At 34.7% G+C, this 18001-nt stretch overlaps 1 protein-coding gene across 2 annotated transcripts in view; it reads right to left on the reverse strand.

Moving 5' to 3' along the window:
* Positions 1-18001, reverse strand: part of RFX7 (regulatory factor X7) — a 159199-nt gene that overhangs the window by 126897 nt on the left and 14301 nt on the right. The window lies entirely within an intron of this gene.

Raw genomic sequence — 18001 nt, forward strand, 5'->3', positions numbered from 1 at the left:
GTACATTTCTCCGTTTATCCCAGAGCAATGCAGCATTTATCCCAGAGAAATGCAGATTATGTTCACATAAAAACGTGTACATAAATGTCTACAGCAGCTTTACTCATAAGGGACAAAAACTCGAATCAATCCAGATATCCTACAATGAGAGAATGGTAAAACTGTGATATATCCATATCATGAAGTACTATTCTGTAATAAAGAGGATTAAATTACTGATAACTAGAACAATCTGGATGAATACTCAGTGAATTAGGCTGAGTGAAAAAAGCCCATCCCAAAAGATTACTTACGATCCCATCTACATAACATTCTTGAAGTGACAAAAGCTTTAGAAATGAGGGAAGAGATTAGTGATTGCCAACAGTTGAGGGTGAAAGCTAAGAAGTGGATAGGGGTATAGAAGGATACCATGAGGGATATTTGCAGTGACAAAAATGTTCTGTTTTGACTGTATCAATGTGTTGGTTGTGATAGTGTATGATACTATAGATCTGCTGATGACACCACTGGGGGACTGGGTAATAAAGGGTACACAGGATCTCTCTTTATATTATTTCTTATGACTACATGTGAATCAACAATTACCCCAAAATAAAAAGTTCAATTAGAAAAAATTAAACATACATATGTAGTAATCATTTCCTTCCTAATATGTGCATTTGTATCCCTCTCTACTCTAAAACTATCTTTTGTCCTGTAAAAACAAGTATATATTTTCTTCTAGTATTTTTTGAGATTTTCTGTTACAGTCCTTGTCACCTACAATTGATTGTGAATCAAGGGGTAAACCTGGATCCATTTCACATTTTTTCTAAATTGACAGCCAATGATCTTAGCACCATTAACAGCCTATTGCTCTCACTGTCTGAAAGCTCACCTCTGTCAAGTATCCATCATGCATGAGTTTTTTTCTAGGCTCAATTATTTTCCCTCACCTCCAGTTATTTAACCATTTGCAAATACCAAACTGCCATAATACTGTAGTCGTAGTAACTCTTGGCATTTGTTATGGCAAGTTCCTAACTTTGTCCTTCTTCTTTAGGAGCACTTTGGCTATTCTAGGCCATTTTTTCTTCTACTAAAGGTTAAAATCAGATTGTCTGGTTTTTTGAAAAATATTTTGATTAAAATTTCATTGATTTATAAATATATTTAGTAAGAAATAAAAAATCTGTGATATTTATTTCAATGAACATGGAACGTGTCTCATTTATGCCTACATTATTTAAAATCTTTCAATAAGGTTTTAAAATCTTCTATAATGAAGTCTTACATAACTATAGCTACATTTATTTCCAAGAACCTACTTGTTATTGAAAATGTTTAATTACACTATCGATTTTTATTGTATACAGAAATGCAAATGACTTTTGCTACATTTATCTTCATAATTCTGTGTAGATTGAGTTTTCCATATAGACTAACCTACGGTAAGTTAGTTTCTAATTAAGTTTTACTCATTTTTTAAACTTCTGAATATACAAAGAAATCTGTACATTTCTTGTTTCTAATTTTAAAGACAGTGTTTTAACTAACTTCAAGTTTTTCACTAGTATGTACAATTGTCCCTTGGTGGGTATCAAGGTACTGTTTCTATGACTCCCATGGATATGATGATCTGTAGATGCTTACATCTCTTGTATCAAATGGCACACTATTTGCCTATAACCTATGCACACCTTCATGTATGTTGAATCATCTCCAGATTACTTATAATCAATACAATGTAAATGCTATGTATACAGCTATATCATGTTTTAAAATTTTGTATTATTATTGTATCATTTTATATTTCCTTTTTCAAATCCACAGTTGGTTGAACCCATGGATAGAGGGCTGACTGTTAAATCTACTGTAGTCTGCAGATACCATTCATCAAATTAAAGAAGTCTCCTTCTATTCCTAACTTGCTAAGTGTTTTATCATAAAACAGATATTCAATGTTATTTATTTTCCTGCATCAATTTAGATAATTAAATAACTTGTCTTTCCTTATCTGTTAATGTGGTAAATTATATGAACAGATTTTCTAATGAACCAACTTTGCCCTCCTGTAACAGACTCTAGCTGGCTAAGATGTTACTACCATTTCTATACATTTGTGGCTTTGATTTGCTAATTTTTGTGTAAGATTTTCTGTTCCTATGCTTATTAATGGGATAGTAAAATTAAAGGCCATTCTTATATTCTATTTGGATACCAAGATTATACCAGCCTCACAAAATGAGTAGGAACGTATATTTGCTATTTATTGCTGTGTAATAAACTACTCAAAAACTTAATGGTTTAAACATTTTTTACCTAATAGTTTCTGTGTCAGAAACTTAGGAGTCACTGAGGTGGGTGGGTTCTGTCTGAGGGTCTATCCTGCGGTTTCAGTCAGGGTATCAGCAGGAGCTGCATTATGATTTCCAAGATGGATCACTCACATGGCAGGAGGCCTTATACCTCATCACAAGGGACTCTCTATAGGCTTCTTACCTCATGACATGGTGGCTGCCTTCTGCCAGAACAAACAATTCAAGAGAGTGAAAATGGAGTTGCAGTGCCTTTTATGAACTATTTTCTGAAGTCCCACACCACCATGTCTGCTTTTCTTCTGTTAGAATTGCATGATTAAGGTCCAGCCCACACTCAAGGCAAGGGGAACTGGGCTCCAAAATATCAAGAGATTGTAAACATATTTTTTAACGACCACAGAGAATTCCTTCCTTTCTAACTTCTAAGTTTGTATAAGATTAGAATTATTTGTTCCTATAATCTTGGGTAGATTTTACTTACAAAACTATGGCGATTTGGTATTTTCTTTGTGGGCAATTTTTAAAGAACTAATTCCATTTCCTTAATGGTTAAGGGCAATTAAGTTTTCTAATACTGAAGTAATTTAAAGCATTCTTAGAATTTATCCATTGCATTCAAGTTTTAAAATGTATTGGCATCGCTGCTTATAATATTCTTATTTTCACCTCTGCTGCATCCATAGTTATGTCTCATTTTTATTCCTAATATTATTTGCATCTACTTTTTTCTTGACCTGTCATTTCTGAGCCTGGAACATTTAATAGGAGTTTGCAAAGAAACCAAATTAGATGCTACTGACCCTATTGTACTTTAATTTTCTATTTAATCAATTTCTACCTCTTACCTTCTTTAGGTTAATTCTGTTCATTTTTTATCTAAAATTCAAAGCTTAACTTATTAATTTTCAACTCCCCCCCAGTACAAGCCAGTTAAATAACAAATTTATAAATATCAATTAGCTACAACTACAAGTTCTGATGTGGAATCTTTTCATTATCATCGAATTTTCTAATTTTTGTCACAATTTCTTCTTTTTTTAAAAAAAAAATATAGATAGGGTCTCGCTATGTTGCCCAGACTGGTCTCAAATTCCTGCGCTCAAGTGATCCTCCTGTCAGCCTCTAGAGTAGCAAGAATTACAGGCACACACCACCATGCCTGGCTCCAATGATATTCTTTGGAGGTATATTTTTAATTGTCAAGTATTTACAGGTATTTTCTAACTTAATATAAAAATGGTTAAAACAAAAAAAATTAGAAAGAATAGTACAACCAAAAACTATATGCCTTACCTATATTGACCATTGTCACATTTATTTTCTTTCTATATACACACATATGTACTATAATACATTCATTTTGCTGTACTATTTTAATAGTTTTACATACTACAACACCTGACATCTCCTAATAAGACAAATGAATCTAATAAGAATAAGCAAAATCTCCTAAATAACAATTCTATTATGCCATTTAAAAACATTAACAATAATTCCAAAATATACCATGCAGTCCACATTCGCATTTTCCCTAATTATCTCAAGAATGTCTAACAGAGCTTTCACCCCAGAACCAGATCAAATCTAGGTTCATACACTGTAAGTGGCTATTACATTTTTTTTTTTCTATAATATTCCCTTTCTGAAGAGCCCAGGACAGTTGTCTTAAGAATGTCACACACTATGAATCTGTGTGATTGCTTTCTCTTGATGTCATAAAGGAATGCATGTACTATTCTAAAACATACACTTTATAGGCTTTATATAGACTTTATATCCTTCATAATACATGGACATCTTTTCCACTAAATGTTTTAACTTATGAGTCAGTGTTCATACAACTTGAGTACTAGTTATTAAGTCTGACCACACATTAGCTGAAGTGCATGACATGTACAATTTCTTTAATTATAGCTTTAATTGGACACAGTTTTAATGATATGAATAGCTGTTATTTGGTAGCAACATATTCAGGCATAAATGTTAAATAACTCATGAAATGACAGTAATCCATAGTCTTTCACTCAACAGAGCCAATCTGTTGTGTTTTATCTTTGTTTTTTATTAGTTCTCCACCTGGAAGACTGGCAAAAACTCAGCAAGCATGGTATAAGGATATACAGTCAGCTCTATCTGTAAGTTCTGCAACCATGGATTCAACCAACCATAAATTGAAAACACTCAGGGAAAAAAAAAGATGGTTGTGACTGCACTGAACACATACAAACTTTTTTGGGGTCATCATTCCCTAACAATATAAATAAAGACGATTTGTGTAGCATTTACATTGTATTAGCTATTATAAGTAATCTAGAAATTATTTTTTTTTTGATACAGAGTCTCACTCTTATTGCCCAGGCTGGAGTGCAATGGCGCAATCTCAGCTCACTGCAACCTCTGCCTCCCGAGTTCAAGCAATTCTCCTGCTCACGCCTCCCAAGTAGCTGGATTACAGGTGCCTGCCACCATGCCCAAGTAATGTTTTATATTTTTAGTAGAGATGGGGTTTCACCATGTTGTCCGGGCTGGTCTTGAACTCCAGACCTCAGGTGATCCGCCCACCTTGGCCTCCCAAAGTGCTGGGATTACAGGCGCAAGCCACCATGCCCAGCCTAGAAACGATTTAAAGTATGTAGGAGAATGTATGTAGTTACATGCAAATACTACGTCATTTTACGTAAGGAATTTGAACATCCCTGGTTTTGTTATCTATGAGGGTCCTGGAATCAATTCCCCACAGATACAGAGGGACTGCTTGCTGTATGGCATCATCTAGGCCTCTAGAGATGAGGAGGCATGGCAGTAGATATTCTATTAGGAAAAGTGGAAAGTCAACTTTAATAGCACGTGTAGTGAGCAACAAAGGTGATAATCACCTCCATCCAAACCAAGTAAACCAGAAAATAGTAAAACAAGTAAAACTCTTTCAAATAATAATGGTATCATGTATTGAGTGCCAATACATTGTGCTTTATATACATTGCTTGTAAAATGAGGTACAAATACAAATCTAGAAATGAAACCAGGACTCAAATCTATGTCTGTCTTATTACAAACCTACCATTCCCACTACACACTAACATCAGATAACAGAGAGATCAAATTGCACAATTAGAGAATAAATGTGTATCACAACAGTGAATAAACAAATGGAAATGAATGAAGGAATCAAATTAGATAAAAAATTAGCGAGCAGGATGACAATGGGAGAAAAAGAGTGACAACATAAAACATTAATACCTTCTGAGGTTTAATATAAAAAGTGTAATAATTTTAGTTATTAACTGACAAGACTATAAAATTAACTTTTACTTCTCCCTTTAGTTAAATCAGTTCTTGCTTCATATACATTGATACTCCATTATTACATATACATAAATATTTAGGATTTTATGTCTTTCTGATGACTGGTACTTTTATCATCATGAAATATCCACTTTATCACTGGCAATAATCTTTATCCTGAAGACTATTTTGTCTGGTATTAATACAGCCACTCCAGCTTTCTAATGGTTAGTGTTTGCTTAGTACATGTTTTTTCCCTCCTTTTATATTTATTCTAAATCTTTTTTAACTTTTATTTTAGATTCAGGGGTACATGTGCAGGTCTGTTATATAGGTAAATTGCTATGTCACAGGGATTTGGTGTACAAATTATTTTGTTACCTAGGTAATAAGCATAGTACCTGATAGGTAGCTTTTTTAACCCTTACCCTCCACCTTCAAGTAGGACCTCGTGTCTGTTTTTCTCTTCTTTGTGTCCATGTGTTCTCAATGTTTAGCTCCCACTTATAAATGAGAACATGCAGTATTTAATTTTCTCTTCCTGCATTAGTGTGCTTAGGATAATGACTTCCATCTACATCCACGTTGCTGCAAAGGACATAATCTCACTCTTTTGTACAGCTGTGTAGTATTCCATAGTGTGTTTACCACATTTTCTTTATCCAGCCTACCAAGGATTGTCATTTAGGTTGATTCCATGTCTTTGCTATTGTGAATAGTGCTGCAATGAAAATATGTGTGTACATGTGTCTTTAGGGTAGAATGATTTATATTTCTTTGGGTATATATCCAATAATGGGATTGCTGGGTCATATGGTAGTTCTGTTTACAGTTCTTTGAGAAATCTCCAAAATGCTTTCCATAGTGGCTGAACTAATTTGCATTCCCACTAGCAGTACATAATAAGCATTTCCTTTTCTTGATAGCTACACCAGCATCTTTTTATTGTTCCCTGATCAGGAAGCATAATCTTCTATTTTTTGACTTTTTAATAACAGCCATTCTGACTGGATGGTTTTGATTTGCATTTCTCTAATGATTAGTGATGTTCAGCATCCTTTCATATGCTTACTGGCCATGTGAATGTCTTCTTTTAACAAGTGTCTGTTCATATCCCACTTTTTAATGGTTTTTTAATTTTTAATTTTCATTTTATTTATTTATTTTTTGAGACAGAGTTTCGCTCTTGTTGCCCAGGCTGAAGTGCAGTGGCATGATCTCAGCTCACTGCAACCTCTGCCTCCCGGGTTCAAGCGATTCTTCTGCCTCAGCCTCCTGAGTAGCTGGGATTACAGGCATCTGCCACCATGCCCAGCTAATTTTTTGTATTTTTAGCAGAGATGGGATTTCATCATGTTGGCCAGGCTGATCTTGAACTCCTGATGTCAGGTGATTCACCCACCTCGGCCTCTCAAAGTGTCAGGATTACAGCGTGAGCCACCACATCTGGCAAAATGGGGTTGTTTTTTGCTTAAGTTCCTTACAGATTCTGGATATTAGACCTTTGTCAGATGCATAGTTTGCAAATATTTTCTCCCATTCTATAGGTTGTCTGTTTATTCTGTTGACAGTTTCTTCCGCTGTGCAGAAGTTCTTTAGTTTAAGTTCCATTTGTCAGTTTTTGTTGCAACTGCTTTTGTCTTCTGTCAAAATCTTTCCTTTCCCAGGTCCTATGACCAGAATGGTATTTCCTAGGTCATCTTCCAGGGTTTTTATAGTTTTAGGTTTTATATTTAAGCTTTTATTCCATTTTGAGTTGATTTTTGTATATAAGGAAATGGGTCGAGTTTCAATTCTCTGCATATGGCTAGTCAGTTATCCCAGCAACATTTATTAAATAGGGAGTCTTTTTCCCATTGCTTGTTTTCGTAGACTTTGTCAAAGATCAGATGGTTTTAGGTGTATGGCTTTATTTCTGGACTCTCTATTCTGGTTCCATTGGTCTGTTTGTTTCTGTGCCAGTACTATGCTGTTTTGGTTACTGTAGCCTTGTATTATACAATAGTTTGAAGTCAGGTTAATGTGATGACTCCAGCTTTGTTCATTTTGCTCAGGATTGCTTTGGCTATTCAGGCCCTTTTTTAGGTCCATATAAATTTTAACAGTTTTTTCTAATTCTGTGAAGAATGTCATTGGTAGTTTGATACAAAAAGCACTGAATCTATAAACTGCCTTGGGCAGTATGGCCATTTAAAAAATATTAATTCTTCCTATATATGAGCATGGAATGTGTTTTTCCATTTGTTTGTGTCATCTATGATTTCGTTCAGCAGAGTTTTGTAACTTTTGTTGTATAGATCTTTCACTTCCCTAGTAAGCTGTATTCTTAGGTTATATTTATTACAAATCTTTATATTTAAATATAATATACACTTTAAAGTATATCTCTTGTACACAGCATATAGTTGGAGCTTGCTCTTTTATCAAGTCTGAAAATCTCTCCCTCATAACCATAAGGTTTAACCCATTTACATTTAAAGTAATTATTAATATGATTAAGTTTATGGTCTGGTTTTTTAATCATTCTTTTCTTTGTTCCACTGTTCCTCATTTCGTGTCTTCTTTATTATTCATCTGGTATTTTTTAGTAGTCCATTTTATCACCTCTATCGACTTTTAACCTGTACCACTTTGTTTGACAATTGCTCTAGGGATTACAATATACATCCTTAATCTATCACAGTCTACCTTCACTTAATATTGTAAGTTCATCATCTTAGAGCAGTACAATTCAATCTGTCTTACTAGTGTTCTATGTGCTGTTTCACAATCTTTTACTTCTACAAGATATAAACATTGTTAACATTTTTGCTTTAAACAAAAGACTGTCTTACACAGAAAATAAGTACTTTTAAAAAGTCATTTATATTCTCCTACAGAGAGATCAATTCTGGTTCTCTTCACCCCTTCATTTGATCTGAGTTTTTGACTGGCATCAGTTTCCTTGAGCCTGAAGGACTTATTCTAGCATTATTTACAGTGAAAGTCTGATGGTGATGAATTCTCTTAGCTTTTGCTCATCTCAAAACGTCTATTTTGTTTACATTCAGAAATGTATTTTTGTTTGATTTAAATTTCCAGATTGACAATTTTTTTCCTTCAGCACTTTAAAGGTTCCATTGTCTTCCAGCCTCCATTATTTCTGATGAGAAGTCGATCTTCGTTGCTGCTGTTTCCCTATGTATATCATGTGTTTTCCCCATTCCTGCCCCTCTGGCTGTCTTTAAGACATTCTCTTTATCTTCAGTTTTAAGTAATTATACTTGTGCTACTATGATTTCTTTTGTGTTTACTATGCTTAGTGTTTGCTGAAATCCACTGGTATGTGGGTTTTCTTCAAATTTATAAATCTTTCAATAATCATACCTTCAAATTATTTTTCTGCTCCAGTATCTATTCTTCTGGGACTCCATTTACACATATATTGGCCCATGAGTCACAGAGGCTTGTTCATTTCTTTTTTCCTCTTTCTCTCTGTGGTTAACTTCAGTGAAGTTTTCTTTTGTAGTTTCCAATCTGTCATTTAGCATATTCAGTGAATTTTTCATTTCAGATATTAAATTTTTTGTTCTAGGTTTTCCATTTGATTCTTATTTAGAGCTCTACTTTGGCTGAGATTTCCTATCTGTGCATGGATAGGGTCCATCTTTTCCTTTTAATCTTTGAGCATATTTATCAGAGACAATATAAAATAGTTGGCTGCTAATTCCATGTCTCTGTCATCTCTGGGTCTATTTCTAATTTTTTCCCTATAGTTCCCTGCTTCTTCATTTGTTTAGTAATTTTTTATACAGCTGGTCATTGTGGGTACTATGTTGTGGAACATTTGGAATTCTTTTAAAGTGTGTTTTGTTTTTGCATGAAGTTATTTACTGGCAGTTTAACCTGATATTTTTACTGGTTAGCTTTATGCTTTGCTAGAATTGATCTAAAATAGCTCTTACTCTATGGGTAAAGTAGCCCCTAGTCTTTATGGTATAGACTTCCTGAAGTCTTAATGAATGCCCAAGGTGCTGAACAAGACCTCTCCAATTTGGCTGTCTGAAATTCTGTCTTTTAGCACTGTGTAATCTCCAGAACCTCCTTTTGACTATAGGCCTCAGCAGTTGTTCTCAGAAAAGACTGGCTCTGCACATGTGGAGTTCGGCATTCAGCTAAAGATTCAGGATGATCTCCACAAAGGTTTCTGAAGCTTCTTCTCTAAGCAGCTCTCTTCCTTCCAGTAGAAGCCTTACAATTCCAACTGCTTCAGCAGTCATGCACTCCAGTCACTGTTTCTTCTATCCTACTAAACCTCTAGTCTCTATTTGGGTGTTATTTCCCTCAGCCACAGTTTGGATAATCAGGGTAAGCTTACCTATTGGATTTCCCTTCTCCTAAGGATCATAGCCCTATAGTTGGCTATCTAATGCCAAATAAAACCCAGTTGCTTCATGTCTTTTATCCATTTTTACAGTTGATCATGGAGGGAGGGTAAGTTTAACACCCATTACCCCATTAAGGCTGGTCCTGGAAGTTAAAATGTATCAAAATAAATTTTTATATACTTTTAAAGCTTAATATATAATCAAGAAAACTGAAAAAATGAACAATTCTTCAAGAAATTAAAAAACCAAGCCCTACAAAGAGTATCTGTTTACTTGGGGTATATTTTCTTCTACTTATATATTTGCATACATATGTATATAAAATCTTTTTTAAAATAGGATAGTTTTTTTTTCCCCCCTATTTAACATTGCATGGTGGGCATTTTCTCAAGACATTATATATAAACAACAGAATCTTTTTACAGCTATACATTAAAATCCTGGCGTAATTTAAAAATAATAAGCATTCTTTTTTTGTTGTTGAACATTTAGGTTCCACCACTATAAATAAATGCTTTGTCTTCAGATACACGGCTCACTCCATAATTCAGGTCTTTATTCAAATGTTACCTTACTGGTGATCTTCTGATCAATCAACCTATTTAAAACTTTAATCCTCTTCCTGACATACATACTCCGTATTCTCTTCCTTTTCTTCAGAGAATTTACTATCATATAACAGAGCATATATAGTTTTACTTATTGTTTGTTATGTCTCCCTCTACTACTATATAAACTTTATAAAAGCAAGTATTTTTGATTATTTTGTTTACTGCTTAGCCCTAGAGTTCTAAAAGAGTATCTGCCTGATCATCAGTCCTTGATTAACATTTGTTGAATGATTATATGATTAAGAAAAAATATACATGGTTTAGACTATACTAGAACAAACAACTATGTAAAGAAAAAAATAAATCAAAAGAAACATGTAGATGTCATGTAGATGATGAAAACATTATTTTATGCTTTAAAATTTTTTCTGTAATGAGTATGCTTTTGCTGTGTGTGTGTGTGTTTGTGTGTGTGTCTATGAGTTTTGAGAAAGGGATTACTCTGTCACCTGGGCTGGAGTGCGGTGGCATGATCACGGTTCACTGCAGCCTCAAACTTCCAGGTTTCAGGTGATCCTTCCACCTCAGCCTCCTGAGTAGCTGGGACTACAGGCACACACCACCACACCTGGCTAGTTTTTTTTGTTGTTGTTTTTGTTTTGGTAGAGATGAGATTTCATCATGGTGCCCAGGCTGGTCATGAACTCATGGATTCAGGCAATCTGCCTACCTTGGCCTCCCAAACTGCTGGGATTACAGGTGTGAGCCACCACACCTGGTCTGCTCTTAATATGTAAAAAATAAATGTCCTTTTAAAAAATAAAATACAGTGTGTTAAGATTACACATCAAACAAGAATAAACGTGTTATAGGTAAAAATGGATTAAAATACCTTTCTGACTAGCGATTTAAACCGTGACAAGTTATTATTTAAATCAAGTTAAGACCATAAATATTTGTAACATAGCACTGTGGGAGATAAAAAGATGAAGAAGATACAGTTGTTGCCCATCAGGGGCTCAAAATCTACTGGAAGAGAAAGGCATACATGGTTTAAAAATGTGGTACATGCAAACCGTGATAAACGCCGTAATGGAAGTACAAGGTTAAATGGGGAACCACAAAAACAACAACAACAACAACAACAAAAACTCAAAAGCATAAACTGAGGTGGCATTTATCATAGTCTTGAAAGATGTTTTTCTATATGCAGAGGGAAAAGGGAAGCATTACTGCTAAAGGGTACAACCACAGCTAAAGAAAGAGATGGAAGACTGTAAGACAGATTTTTAACAGAACAACAAATACTCCAAGTTCCTCCATAACTATCAGGCACGAGTCTCAAAGCAAGGATATCCTTCAGGGATAGGCAAATAACATAAATGTGTGATGCAGCTGGACCTAATATAAATAAGATGTGGTGGGCCATGTAGTAAAAATGGAACAAGTTGAAGGCATTCACATTAAAATTTTTGTAAAATTTTGTTAACTGAACTGTGCCAGTCCTGGTAAGGGAACTGTGTGTAAGGGAAAGGAGGATAGAGAAGATAAGCTGAAAACTCAAGTTGGAAAGAAATTATGAAGTATTTTAATTCTGTAAGCAAGCAGTTTTAAAATAAATATTTTTAAGGTAAACTGTTCATCTCAGAAAGGCTAAAAAACACACGAAAAAGAAGAAAATAAATATTTTGAAAACCATATCACCGCTCCCAACATTACCAAAAAGCAACATTTTTTGGTGTATTTTTCTTCCACTCTCTTTTGCTAAGACTAGGATTTTGTGTGCATGTGTGTGTGTCTGTGTGTGTGTATGTGCAGTTCTCTGTGTGAAACTGCCCAACTATACTGCATTTTTTATCCCACTAATATTTTAACAGAAGAATTTACTAACGTAGTTACATGAACTCATGAAACATTTTAATGACTACATAACCATTCATATTTTCCTCTGTCCTGTCTTTTAACTGGGATTCAGTATAAGTGAAAAAAAAACACCTAAGTTTTTTTGGGGGTTTTCATTTTAAGTAGTAATATCTATTTTCACTTGTTTGTTCTGAGATGTCTTCTTCTACTTAATAGAGAAAATCTTTCATTCTATCAGAAGTTCATTTCTATTTTGTCCTACTTTTTGAAAATCATCCCACTGTTGTTTTCATTTAACTATGTATTCATCTGGAATTCTGTTGATGACTGTTAGGGGTTGAGGCTAATTTATTCTCTCCCTCTGCCAAACAGCTAACCAACTGCACTAATACTATTTCTTAATCCTCCTGCTGATTTGTTGATGCCTCTTTTATCACTGATTCGTATTAGTATTATAACAAAAATACTACTTATGATTCTAAATAAAAAAAGAACAAGAATGGCAGTAACAAACAAGATATTACTGAATGTAACATTTTTACATTTGGAACTCAAGGGATGAACAACTGTAGTCCAAAACAGCCAAAATATCTAGGTCTAAAATATAATTGTTTTGTTTTTTAATGTGCCACAATTATTCCAGAGCCCATTTATCTCTTTAAGTCATAGCAAAGATTAACACATGTAACCTCAGCTATATAAACAAGTAACAAACACTATAAAACTGACATCCCAAAACAATTTCTTATAAAACTGGATTTCTCTTGCTGAGTTTCAGTTACAGTCCCTCACAGGTCATTGTCTTCATTATGGAGAGCAGCTGTCTGAGCAACCTCTCCATTGTTTATACTGCACTGCTAATGCTGGAATATGCACTCCAACTTACTTAAAAACTGATTTTAAACAATTACAGAGATTTTATTCTATCATTTAAAGCAAGACATAAATCGTACTTCTCCCCAAATAGGCTGAAAATGTAGATAATTCACGACATTTTACATCTCACGTTAGAAGTCAGGAATCCCAATCACATCTCACTTTAGAAATTAGGAATCTCAAACTGTCTTTCTAGCTTAATTCCTCTCTGCCTTCAACAGGTGTCTGCAACAGGTTGAAATTTGGTATCTTCATATCAGGAGACTGCAAGCAAGCAAGCAATCTAGCATAACCCTTTTCTTCTATAAACCTGCTTGCTGACTCACACCTTCTCTATAGGACATTATTAAATGATTTTGTTATCTTTTAGTATCAAAGGTTAATCACATATTTTCTTAAACAACCTAATAAAACTTTGAAACAACCTAATAAAAAGCTGCTAACTTCTCAGATTCTAAATGTAAGAAAAACAGACACAATATTTTTATAAATTATATGAATAACTATTTTTCTTTTATGATGTGAAAATGAAGGAAGTGAGAGACAGAGAAAAAAGAGGACGAGAAAAGGGTAAGAACAAGAAATGAAAAAGAAAACAAAAAGGGGATGGAGAAAAATTCAAGGAGCAACAAAAGACAGGGAGACAAAGTAGGAGGTTCTGAATTTTCCACTACAAACACTGTACTATGGAAGTGTTGAGAAAATACTTCCTTTCACAATTTATTGGATATTATTTTGTGTCTTGTTTTAGACCAGATAAAAATGTAATCCATATTCATTAAATACAAGCTTTAAAGTAGATGTAATAATTCACCAATGCAGATATTTTGGGGCCACCCAAAGAGTTTACCTATCGTAGTGACTATCAGGAAAGGTGGGGAATTCGTGATTAACGAAAACAGTAAAAGGAAATACAAGTGTAGTGTTCAACAGGAATACACTAGTTACCCAGGGGGAAGTCACCTACGGAAGGATTAAAAGCAAGAAATACCTTTGGGAAGAGTGACAAACAGAAACAGTATACCCTAGGGGAAATTAGTTCAGGGAGACTGTTAAGAAATTCTGATCATCATTTTCAGGAAGCCAAAGACTGGGCACTTAATTTCAGAGGCAGTGCTGGAGGAAAAAGAACAAAGTGATGAAAGGAGCTGAGAAAGAAAACCCAGGCTTAAATTGGCTAGAAGCAAAGATGGAATAAGAAAGTAATACAGAGAGAAAACTGTTAATACTTAAGCATTGTGTCAAGACCCGCTATTTAATAAAAGTGGGCCCCTCATGTAAATTACCCACTAGTTTTCAAGTTTGTACCCAATGATTTCCTTATTATTATGAACATAATGAAAGCTATAAATAGCTGAAACCCTTTACTGAGGGAGGGCATCAAAAGTAAACTGCAGCCCCAAAGAAAGGTAGCACCCAAAACTAGGATGGGAGTGGGAGTGGTCAACCATCAAAGAACAAAAAGGAGCTTGCTTTCTGTTTGGAGGTTCCTCAAATCTATTTAATAGAGGAAAAAATATTTGGTATGTAAATTATCTCAATCAAGCTATTTTATAAAAAATTAGAATCCACATAACAAGTGCTCAATAATTACTTGTAAAATTAATTCTAAGTAGAAGAAATTAAGTGGTTTATACATAACACTGGGCACCAAATATGGCCACTTCCTCTTTACCTCTGTAATTTAAGCACTTTGCCACTGGCTTATAGTATTTTGCAAAGGTTCTCAACTTCAGTGTTACAACACATTCATGAAATATGTTACAAGTAATTGGTTACTAAATGATAAAATGAAATTGGTTGCTGTAAAGGATAAACTTGTAGACAACATATAGTTGAGTCTTGTTTTTTATTCACTCTGATAGTCTTTTAATTGGTGTTATTTAAAACATCCACACTTGAAATGATTCCTGATATAATTGAATTGATATGGACCATATCTTTAACTTTTTACTATTCATTGCCCATGTTGTTTCCATTTCTCTTTTGTCTTCTATTCTGAATTTATTTGAGCATTTTACATGATTCCATATTCTAAAGTCTCTTAGCAATCAAGTACGCTTCCTTTATTAAAAAAAATTTTATTGGTTGCTCTAGAGTTTGCAATATACATTTATGACTAATCGAAGTCCACTTTCAAATAACACTATACTGCTTCACGGTTAGTGCAAGTACCTTAGAGTATTCTCAACTCCTTCATCCCAGCAGTGAATGACACTGTTATCATTCATTTTGCTTATCCATGAGCCATACTCAATGACTACTCCATTACTATTTTGAACTGTTATCTATAAGATCAAGTAAATATAAGAAAAATAAAAGATGTTATTTTATTTTCATTTATTTCTTCTCACTCTTCCTTTATATAGATCTGAATTTCTGACCTTTATCAATATTTTCCTTCTCTCTGAAGACTTCCTCACATTTTGTGCAAGGCAGGTCTACCCGTGACAAATTACAACTTTTGTTTCTCTGAGAAAGTCATTACTTCTTTTTCACTCTTGAAGAGTAATTTTGCCGGATACAAAATTCTAGGTTGGTGGTTTTACTTTTTCTTCAACACCAATATTTCACTCCACTTTCTTCTAGGTTGCATGTTTTCTCAGTTCAAATCTGATATAATGCTCATCTTTATTCCTCTGTAGGTAAAGTGGTTTTTTTCTCTCCAGCTTCTTTCAAGATTTTCTCTAATTTTCTCCAGGTTGAGTAAAATAAGCTTAGACTTTTTTTTTTTGGTGTTTACCATGCTTGGTGTCCTCTGAGCTTCCTGAATTTGGTGTGTGTCATTAACTCGGGGAAATTCTTAAGTTATTATTACTTCAAATATTTCTTCTGTTCCTTTCTTTCTTCTACTTGTGATATTCCCATTATGCTTATGTTATACCTTTTGTAATTGTCCCATAGTTCTTAGATATTCTAAGAACTATGAACTATGGAACTATGTTCCATCTTTTTCATTCAACTGAAGAAGCAAACCAAGCATCAGAACCAGACTCAGATATGACAGATTTTGGAATTATGAGACTGGGAACTTAACTATGATTAAGACACTAAGTGCTCCAAAGAAAAAAGAAGATAATGACTAAACACTATGTGTTTAAACTTTTTTCATCAGTTCATTTAATACACAATTACTGAGACTAAAGATTTTAGTTTAGAGGAAAAGTGTAAACTTAAAATACTTTAAAATTTAAAAATGAGGTTGTAGCAGAATTATATTCAAAAACATCGAAATTATGGAATTATGAATTCTACCTTGGAGGACTTAAGAATGACTCAGAATACAGTAGTCCCCCCTCACTCTCGAGGGATACCTTCCAGGACCCCCAGTGGATGCCTGAAACCACAGATGGTACAGAACCCTATATATACTATGTTTTTTCCTATATATACCTATAATAAAGCTTAATTTATAAATTAGGCATAGTAAGAGATAAACAGTAACTAATGATTAATTATAACTAATAATATGAATAGTAAAATTAGTAATTGTAATAATTACATAGTAAAATAAGGGTTACTTGAGCATAGCACTACCATTACCCCTAACTGTGATGACTATCAAGTGACTAAAGGGCAGGACGGAGCAGGATGGCACAAGATTTCATCACACTACTCAGACTAGGGAGCAAGTTAAAACTTACAAAAATTTTTTTCTGATATTTTCCATTTAATATTTTTGGTCTGTGGTTGACTGCAAGTAACTGAAACTTCAGAAAGTGAAACTGCAGATAATGGGGGACTACCATACTATCACTTTGAGACATGAGACTTTGGACTAATTGTTGTTGTTTTGTTTTGCTTTGTTTGAGTCGGAGTCTCACTCTGTCGCCCAGGCTAGAGTGCAGTGGCGTGATCTCGGCTCACTGCAAGCTCTGCCTCCCGGGTTCATGCCATTCTCCTGCCTCAGCCTCCCAGTAGCTGGGATTACAGGCGCCTGCCATCACGCCCAGTTAATTTTTTGTATTTTTAGTAGAGACGGGGTTTCACCGTGTTAAGCCAGGATGGTCTCAATCTCCTGACCTTATGATCCACCCACCTTGGCCTCCCAAAGTGCTTGTTTTGTTTTTAAGAATATGACTCCTCGCCTGTAATCCCAGCACTTTGGAAGGCCGACACGGGCTGATCACGAGGTCAGGAGATCGAGACCATCTTGGCTAACACAGTGAAACTCCGTCTCTACTAAAAAATACAAAAAATTAGCCGGGTGTGGTGGCGGGCGCCTGTAGTCCCAGCTACTCGGGAGGCTGAGGCAGGAGAATGGCGTGAACCCGAGAGGCGGAGCTCACAGTGAGCTGAGATCCAGCCACTGCATTCCAGCCTGGGCAACAGAGCGAGACTCCGTCTCAAAAAAAAAAAAAAAAAAAAAAAAAAAAAAAGGCCTCCTCTAATCCAGTAGTTTCTCAAACTTCAGTTTCAGTTAGATAATGAGAATCTCCTGGAAGATGGCTGAAACAAAGACTGCTGACCATAACCCCAGAGTTTCTGTTATAGTAATTCTGGGTTGCGGGGGAGTCCCCAAGTTTAAATTTCTAACAAGTTCCCAGGTGGTGCTAATAGGGTCATAATTAGAGAACCACTGCTGTAACCGAGTAGCACAAATAAAATACAATTTTAAAGCTGAAACGGTCTTTAAAAGGAAGATCTTTGGACCCTGCCCCTGACCCGGAAAGCTCTGTATATGTAGCTTAGGTAGCCACTTGTATGAATTTGAAACACTTCAGGCCCTCACAGTTGTTTTCCTATTTCAGTCCTA

The sequence above is a fragment of the Macaca thibetana genome, chromosome 7 (genome assembly GCF_024542745.1).
Source record: "Macaca thibetana thibetana isolate TM-01 chromosome 7, ASM2454274v1, whole genome shotgun sequence".
Taxonomy (NCBI): Eukaryota; Metazoa; Chordata; class Mammalia; order Primates; family Cercopithecidae; genus Macaca; species Macaca thibetana.